The sequence below is a fragment of the Oncorhynchus masou genome, chromosome 18 (assembly GCF_036934945.1).
Source record: "Oncorhynchus masou masou isolate Uvic2021 chromosome 18, UVic_Omas_1.1, whole genome shotgun sequence".
Lineage (NCBI taxonomy): Eukaryota > Metazoa > Chordata > Actinopteri > Salmoniformes > Salmonidae > Oncorhynchus > Oncorhynchus masou.
The window spans coordinates 30,782,397-30,791,446 of NC_088229.1; positions in this window are offsets into that span (position 1 = coordinate 30,782,397).

Consider the following 9,050-nt stretch of genomic DNA (forward strand, 5'->3'; position numbering starts at 1 on the left):
TAGTCAGCCAGGATCCGCCAGTCGGCCAGGATCCGCCAGTCAGCCAGGATCCGCCAGTCAGTCAGGATCCGCCAGTCAGCCAGGATCCGCCAGTCAGCCAGGATCTGCCGGATTCAACTGCCTGGCTTGGCTTCATCTCAGTACTGGGCTTCTTCTCAGTACTGGGCTGCCTCTCAGTGCTGGGCTGCCTCTCAGTGCTGGGCTGCCTCTCAGTGCTGGGCTGCCCCTCAGTCCCGAGCTGCCCCTCAGTCCCGAGCTGTCCCTCAGTCCCGAGCTGCCTCAGTCCCGAGCTGCCCCTCTGTCACGAGTTGCTCCTCTGTTATTTAGGGTTCTGGGTGAGGACTATTCGGCCATGGTCGGCGGCGAGGGTGGATCATCCCAGGACGCGAAGGGGAGGAAAAATGACATTTATGAAGTGGGGTCCACGTCCGGAGCCGGAACCGCCACCATGGACAGACGCCCACCCGGACCCTCCCTATGGTTTTGAGGTGCGTTCGGGAGTCCGCACCTAGGGGGGGGGGGGTTCTGTCACGCCTTGGTCTTAGTATTTTGTGTTTTAGTTAATTAGTTAGTCAGGCTAGGGTGTGACATGGGTTTATTGTTTGTTGTATTCTTAGTGGTTTTTTTTAGTTATTGGGATTGTAGCTGATTAGGGGTGTGTGTTACATAGGTTTGGCTGCCTGAGGCGGTTCTCAATAAGAGTCAGGTGATTCTCGTTGTCTCTGATTGGGAACCGTATTTAGGTAGCCTGGGTTTCGCTTTGTATTTCGTGGGTGATTGTTCCTGTCTCTGTGTTAGTGTTCACCAGTCAGGCTGTAATAGGTTTCACGTTCCGTTTATTGTTTTGTATTTATTCGTTATTCATGTATAGTTCCGTTGTTTGTTTCACTAATAAACATGAGTAACCTACACGCTGCATTTCGGTCCGACTTTCTTGCGACAAACGAAGAACGCCGTTACAGTCACATAGAAATGTCCTTGTTTTTAAAAGAAAAACACCAGTCTCAATGTCAACAGTGAAAAGGCAGAGTCTAGGCAGAGTCGCAAAGAAAAAGCCATATCTCAGACTGGCCAATAAAAATAAGAGATTAAGATGGTCAAAAGAACACAAACACTGGACAGAGGAACTTTGCATAGAAGTCTAGCATCCCGGAGTTGACTCTTCGCTGTTGACAAAGAGACTGGTGTTTTGTGGGTACTATTTAATGACGCTGCCAGTTGAGGACTTGTCAAACTAGACACTCTAATGTACTTGTCCTCTTGTTCAGTTGTGCACCGGGGCCTCCCACTCCTATTTTTATTTTGGTTAGGGCCAGTTTGCCCTGTTCTGTGAAGGGAATTGTACACAGCGTTGTATGAGATCTTCAGTTTCTTGGCAATTTCTCGCATGGTATAGCATTTTCTCAGAACAAGAATAGACTGACAAGTTTCAGAAGAAGGTCTTTGTTTCTGGCCATTTTGAGCCTGTAAACGAACCCACAAAAGCTGATGCTCCAGATACTCAACTAGTCTAAAGAAGGCCAGTTTTATTGGTTCTTTAATAAGAACAACAGTTTTCAGCTGTGCTAACTTAATTGCAAAAGGGTTTTCTAATGATCAATTGGTCTTTTAAAATTATAAACTTGGAATTCTATTTAACTAGGCAAAACAGTTAAGAACAAATTCTTATTTTCAATGACGGCCTAGGAACACTGCCTGTTCAGGGGCAGAACAACAGATTTGTACCTTGTCAGCTTGGGGGTTTAACTTGCAACTTTCCAGTTACTAATCCAACGCTCTAACCACTAGGCTACCCTGCCGCCCCAATTAGCTAACACAACGTGCCATTGGACCACAGGAGTGAAGGTTGTTGATAATGTGCCTCTGTACGCCTATGTAGATATTCCATAAAAAAATCTGCCGTTTCCAGCTACACTAGTCATTTACAATATTAACAATATCTACAATGTATGTCTTTTCAATTTGATGTTATTTTAATGGACAAAAAAATTGCTTTTCTTTCAAAAAACAAGGACATTCCTAAGTGATCACAAAACTTTGAACGGTAGCGTACGTGAAATAAACTGTCAGTTCTTCGGCTTACTAAGATGGAAGCTGTGCTTTCTGTTAGCAAAGATATCCCTCTGGGGTCTGTGTTTTCTCATCAAATGTAAGCAAACTGTTCATTGCACAAGAGTACTAAGATAATCATCCAAGTAGACGTCCAAGCATTTCTCTTACACACGTTGGCCACTATGTTACATCAAAGTGAATAATGAATTAACGTACTCATGATGCATTCATTGAAATCATCAATCACCTGATTGCAAAAGGGGAAAGTTGCAGAGTACATCTGTTCTTTAAAAGTACACTTGATGACTGATAGGCCTACCCATAATCTGATGACGTGTCCTCCCACTGGGCACACACTGGTTGAATCAACTTGGTTTCCACGTAATTTCAATGAAATGACGTTGAACCAACATGGAATAGACATTGAATTGGCATCTGTGCCCAGTGGGCCCCTCTTCGGAAAGGTCAAATTTCCCCTTCCAAATCAAATCAAATTGTATTTGTCACATGCGCCAAACATAATAGGTGTAGACTTTACCATGAAATGCTAAATTATAAGCACTTTCCCAACAATGCAGAGTTAAAAGTAAGAACATTTGCACGCAAAAAAAGGAAGTAGTAACACAGTAAAATAACAATAACACGGCTATATAAAAGGAGTACCGGTACTGAGTCAATGTGATGGGGGTACGAGGTAGTTGAGGTGATTGAGTTGAGGTGATTATACACAGTGTATAGAACATTAGGAACACCTGCTCTTTCCATGACATAGACTGACAATGTGAATCCAGGTGAAAGCTATGATCCCTTATTGATATCACTTGTTAAATCCACTTCTATCAGTGTAGATGAAGGGGAGGAGACGGGTTAAAGAAGGACTTTTAAGCCTTGAGACAATTGAGACATGGATTGTGTATGTGTGCCATTCAGAGGGTGAATGGGCAAGACAAAAGATTTAAGTGCCTTTGAACGGGGTATGGTAGTAGGTACCAGGCGCACCGGTTTAAGTGTGTCAAGAACTGCAATGCTGCTGGGTTTTTCATGCTCAACAGTTTCCGGTGTGTATCAAGAATGGTCCACCACCCAAAGGACATCCAGCCAACGTGACACAAATATGGTAAGCATTGGAGTTAACATGGGCCAGCACTCTGTGGAACACTTTCGACACCTTATAGAGTCAATGCCTCAACCAAATGAGGCTGTTCTGAGGGCAAAAGTGGTGTTCCTAATGTTTTGTACACAGAGTCTATGTACATGTAGGTAGGAGTAAAAGTGAGTGACAGAGTGTGTGTGTGTGTGTGTGTGTGTGTGTGTGTGTGTGTGTGTGTGTGTGTGTGTGTGTGTGTGTGTGTGTGTGTGTGTGTGTGTGTGTGTGTGTGTGTGTGTGTTGGAGTGTCAGTGTAGTATTTGTGAGTGTGTAGTCTTTGAAAACGTTTAGGGCCTTCCTCTGACACCTCCTGGTATAGAGGTCCTGGATGGCAGGGAGTGGGAGTGATGTACTGGGCCATACACATTATCTATCCCCTGAAGAGTCTTGCAGTCGGATACCAAGAAATCCAGATAGTGTGTACTACTGAAAATGCCTATGCAAAGATTAACTTTATAAAAGTGGCCCTACCCTTCTCTCTCCTGAGATGGTGGGAGATAAGACAACATGCGGCATCTTTCTCAGTAAGTGTACAGACCACAAAGCCACAGACAGCTCGCTCAACTTTTCCTCTAAGCTGGCAGTTCTCCTATCTCAGCCACAGACTGCCAACACTGTCATCTAGCTGCAGGCATCAGAACAACTTCTTGCTCATGGAAAACATAGTTGTTAAGTACAACTAATTTAGTGTATATATGATACCATGTTGAAGGTTGCCATTTGTTACTGTATATGTCAAGTGTGTGTTAACAGTCATTGAGAATAATATTAGTTGTATTTGGTATTTACGAAACGTGATAATAACCTGTACTCTTCTAACTCTTCTTTTAGTAGCTATAAGCGATGTGACATTAATGCATGTACCTTTACTGTAAATATATTAACCTTGCTATACTACATCTTACATTGCAGTCATGAAACAGTCATGAAAAACAGATTTTATGAGCATATGAAAACCATGGTTTAACTTTAGTCATTACTGGAAGTAAATTGTCACACAATAAATATCCCTTCATAGACCTACAATGTATTTGTGTAAATATCACAAATATCTCTGGGTCTAGTTCTAAATTTGTAAATACATTCTATTTTTCTAAAGTTATGTTATTGATAGTTCTTGAGTTATTGTATTGGATTTTGTTATCAAAGCTTGGTTTTGGGGATTAATCCTAACCCGTTTCTAGAAGCTTTTAACAATAAATCAAAGTTTGTCCTTAACTAGAGCAAAATGCCAATACATTAAAAAAAGTAATGCTAAAATTGTAGTTAATTTCCCAACATTAAAAGGATAGTTCAGCCAAATGACAAGATTACATATTGGTTTCCCTGCCTTGTAAGCAGTCTATGGACAAGATATAACAGCAATCCATTATTTAGTTTACTATAATCATATATAAGTGACTTTGTTGAGCTACACCAGTCAATACTTTGTAGAAGCAGCTTTGGAAGCAATTACAGCTGTGAGTCTTCCTGGGTAAGTCTCTAAGAGTTTTCCACACCTCAATTGTGGAACACTTACCTATTATTATTTTTAAAATTCTTCAAGCTCTGTCAAATTGATTGTTTATCATTGCAAGACAACCATTTTCATGTCTTGCCATAGATTTTCAAGTAGATTTAACTCAAAGCTGTAACTCAGCCAGTCAGGAACATTCATTGTCTTCTTGGTATACAACTCCAGTGTAGATGTGGCCTTGTGTTTCAGGATATTGTCCTGCTGAAAGGAGAATGTATCTCCCAGTGTCTGGTGGAAATCAGACTGATCGTCTAGGATTTACCCTGTGCTTAGCTCCATTCAGTGTATTTTTTATCCTGAAAAACTCCCCAGTCCTTAATGGTTACAAGTATACCGATAACATGATGCAGCCACCACTATGCTTGAAAATATGGAGAGTGGTACTCAGTAATGTGTTATATTGGATTTTCCCCAAGCATAACACTTTGTATTCAGGACAAAACGTTAATTGCTTTGCCACATTTTTTTCAGTATTACTTTAGTTCCTTGTTGCAAACAGGATGAATGTTTTGGAATATTTGTATTCTGTACAAGCTTCCTTCTTTTCACTCTGTCAGTTAGTATTGTGGAGTAACTACAATGTTATTAATTCACCCTCAGTTTTCTCCTATCACATCCATTAAACTCTGTAACTGTTTTAAAGTCATTGGCCTCATGGTGAAGTCCCTGAGTGGTTTCCTTCCTCTCCAGCAACTGAGTTAGGAAGGACGCCTGTATCTTTGTAGTGACTGGGTGTATTGATACACCAACCCGGAGTGTAATTCATAACTGCACCATGCTCAAAGGGATATTCATTGTCTGCTTTTCATTATTTTTACCATCTACCAATAGGTGCCCTTCTTGCGAGGAAATTGAAAACCTCCCTCGTCATGGTGCTTGAATCTGTTTTTGAAATTCACTGCTCGACAGAGTTACGTTACAGATAATTGTTTGTGTGAGGTACAGAGATGAGGTAGTAAAAAAACAACTGTTAAACACTATTAGTCTATGCAACTTATTAAGCAACTTGTTAAGCACATTTTTACTCCTGAACTTATTTAGGCTTGTCACAGCAAAGGGGTTGAAAACTTATTGACTCCGGATGTTTCAGCTCTTCCTTTTTGACTCATTTCCAAAATGAATGAAAAACGTAATTACACTTTGAGATTATGGGATATTGTGTGTAGGCCAGTGAAAAAAAACATCTCAGTTTAATCCGTTTAAATTCAAGCTATACCACAACAAAGTGTGGGAAAAGTTTTGCCAGACTCATAGGCTCCAAGTCGACACTTCAGCAAAATAACAAAGGGAATGTGTTGTGGAGGATTGGTTTCTGTGTCCTGTGCAGGTAACAGTTAAATGTCAACTTTGAAGATGTTCATTCTGTTAATACAGTAGTGAATATGATATGGGGGCGGCAGGTAGCCAAGTGGTGAGATCGTTGGGTCAGTAACCGAAAGGTTGCTAGATCGAATCCCCGAGCTGACAGGGTAAAAATATGTCGTTCTGTCTCTGAACAAGGCCATTAATCCACTGTTCCTAGGTCGTCATTGTACATAAGAAGGCCAAAACTGGTGACATCTATTGTGAAGGTACTGTAGTTGTTAAAAGTACTCATTTCCAATGTTTCATGTTGTAAGTAGCTATAGCTCGATTTGTGAGGTAACCTTGTTTTCAGATATGTTGCTGACTGTGGGTCTCTATCTAGCTATTGAAAAGCAAAAGATTTCTCTCACTTGGCAGAAATGCTTTTGTCATCTTTCTGAAATCTTTCTACAGACTTTAAATAGTGTACTGTCAATGTCTTATAATACACTACATGACCAAAAGTATGTGGACACTGGCTAGTCAAACATCTTATTCTAAAATCATGGTCATTAATATGGAGTTGGTCCCCGCTTTTCTGCTATAACGGCTTCCACTCTTCTGGGAAGGCTTTACACTAGATGTTGGAACATTGATGCAGGGTCTTACTTCCAACTCAGCCACAAAAGTATTAGTCGGGCACTGATGTTGGGAAATTAGGCCTGGCCCACAGTCGGCGTTCCAAATCATCCCAAAGGTGTTCGATGGGGTTGATCTCGACAAACCATTTCTGTATGGACCTTTATGCAGGGGGACATTTTCATACTGAAACAGGAAATGGCCTTCTCCAAATGTTGCCACAAAGTTGGAAGCACAGAATCGTCTAGAATGTCATTATATGCTGTATTTTATTATTAATTTCACCTTTATTTAACTAGGTAGGCCAGTTTGGAACAAGTTCTCATTTACAACTGCGAACTGGCCAAGATAAAGCAAACAACAGAGTCACACATGGGATAAACAAAAGTGCAGTCAATAACACAATATAAAATCTATATACAGTGTGTGCAAATGTAGTAAGGAGATAAGGTAATGAATAGGCCACAGTAGTGAAGTAATTACAATTTAGCAAATTAACATTGGAATGATAGATGTGCAGATGATGATGTGCAAGTAGAAATACTGGTGTGCAAAAGAGCAAAAAAGTAAATTAGAACAATATGGGGATGAGGTAGGTAGTTGAATGTGCTATTTACAGATGTGCTGTGTATATAACGGGTGTCGTCTTCTGAAGAAGAGAAATCGGACCAAAGCGCAGCGTGGTAAGAGTTCATGACTTTTTATTTAAACTGAACACTAAACAAAAATAACAAAGTGAATAAGCGAAACTGAAACAGTCCTGTCAGGTGCAGAACACTAAACAGAAAACAACTACCCACAAAAACCATGTGGGAAAAAGCTACCTAAGTATGGTTCCCAATCAGAGACAACGATAGACAGCTGTCCCTGATTGACAGTGTACAGCTGCAGCGATCGGTAAACTGCTCAGATAGCTTATGCTTAAAGTTAGTGAGGGAGATATAAGTCTCCAACTTCAGCGATTTTTGCAATTCGTTCCAGTCATTGGCAGCAGAGAACTGGAAGGAAAGGTGGCCAAAGCAGATGTTGGCTTTGGGGATGACCAGTGAGATATACTGTACCTGCTGGAGCGCATGCTACGGGTGGGTGTTGTTATGGTGACCAGTGAGCTGAGATAAGGTGGAGCTTTACCTAGCAAAAACTTATAGATGACCTGGAGCCAGTGGGTCTGGCGACGAATATGTAGCGAGGACCAGCCGACGAGAGCATACAGGTCGCATTGGTGGGTAGTATATGGGGCTTGGTGACAAAATGGATGGCACTGTGATAGACTGCATCCAGTTTACTGAGTAGAGTGTTGGATGCCATTTTGTAAATGACATCGCCGAAGTCGAGGATCGGTAGGATAGTCAGTTTTACGAGGGTGTGTTTGGCAGCGTGAGTGAAGGAGGCTTTGTTTTGCGAAATAGGAAGCCGATTCTACATTTAATTTTGGATTGGAGATGCTTAATATGAGTCTGGAAGGAGAGTTTACAGTCTATCCAGACACCTAGGTATTTGTAGTTGTCCACATATTCTAAGTCAGAACCGTCCAGATTAGTAATGCTAGTCGGGCAGGAGGGTGCGGTCAGCGATCGGTGGAAGAGCATGTATTTAGGTTTACTAGCGTTTAAGCAGTTAGAGGCCACGGAAGGAGTGTTTTATGACATTGAAGCTTGTTTGGAGGTTTGTGTCCAGAGAGTGTTAATATTTCCCTTCACTGGAACTAAGGGGCCGAGCCTGAACCATGAAAAACAGCCCCAGACCAATATACCGGCTCAACCTAATGTTACAGTTGGCATTATGCATTCAGGCAGGTAGCATCCTCCTGGCATCCATCAAACCTAGATTTGTCTGTTGGACTACCAGACAGTGAAGCATAATTCATCACTCCAGAAAACACATTTCCACTGCTCCCGAATCCAATGGCGGCGAGCTTTACACCACTTCAGCCAACGCTTGGCATTACGCATGGTGATCTTAGGCTTGTGTGCGGCTGCTCGGCCATGGAAACCCATTTCATGAAACTCCTGAGGGATAGTTATTGTGCTGACATTGCTTCCAGAGGCAGTTTGGAACTCGATAGGGAGGGTTGCATCCGAGGACAGACGATTTTTACACGCTTCAGCACTAGGCAGTCGCGTTCTGTGCGCTTGTGTGACCTAGTCATTGTTGCTCCTAGATGTTTCCACTTCACAATAACAGCACATTAACAGCAGAAATTTGACAAACTGACTTGTTGGAAAGGTGGCATCCTATGACGGTGCCACGTTGAAAGTCACTGAGATCTTTGATAAGGCAATTCTACTGCCAATGTTTGTCTAGGGAGATTGCATGGCCGTGTGCTCAATTTAGTACACCTGTCAGCAACGGCCAAATCTACTAATCCACATACTTTTGTATATATAGTTTATTTCTCCCAATAATTTAATA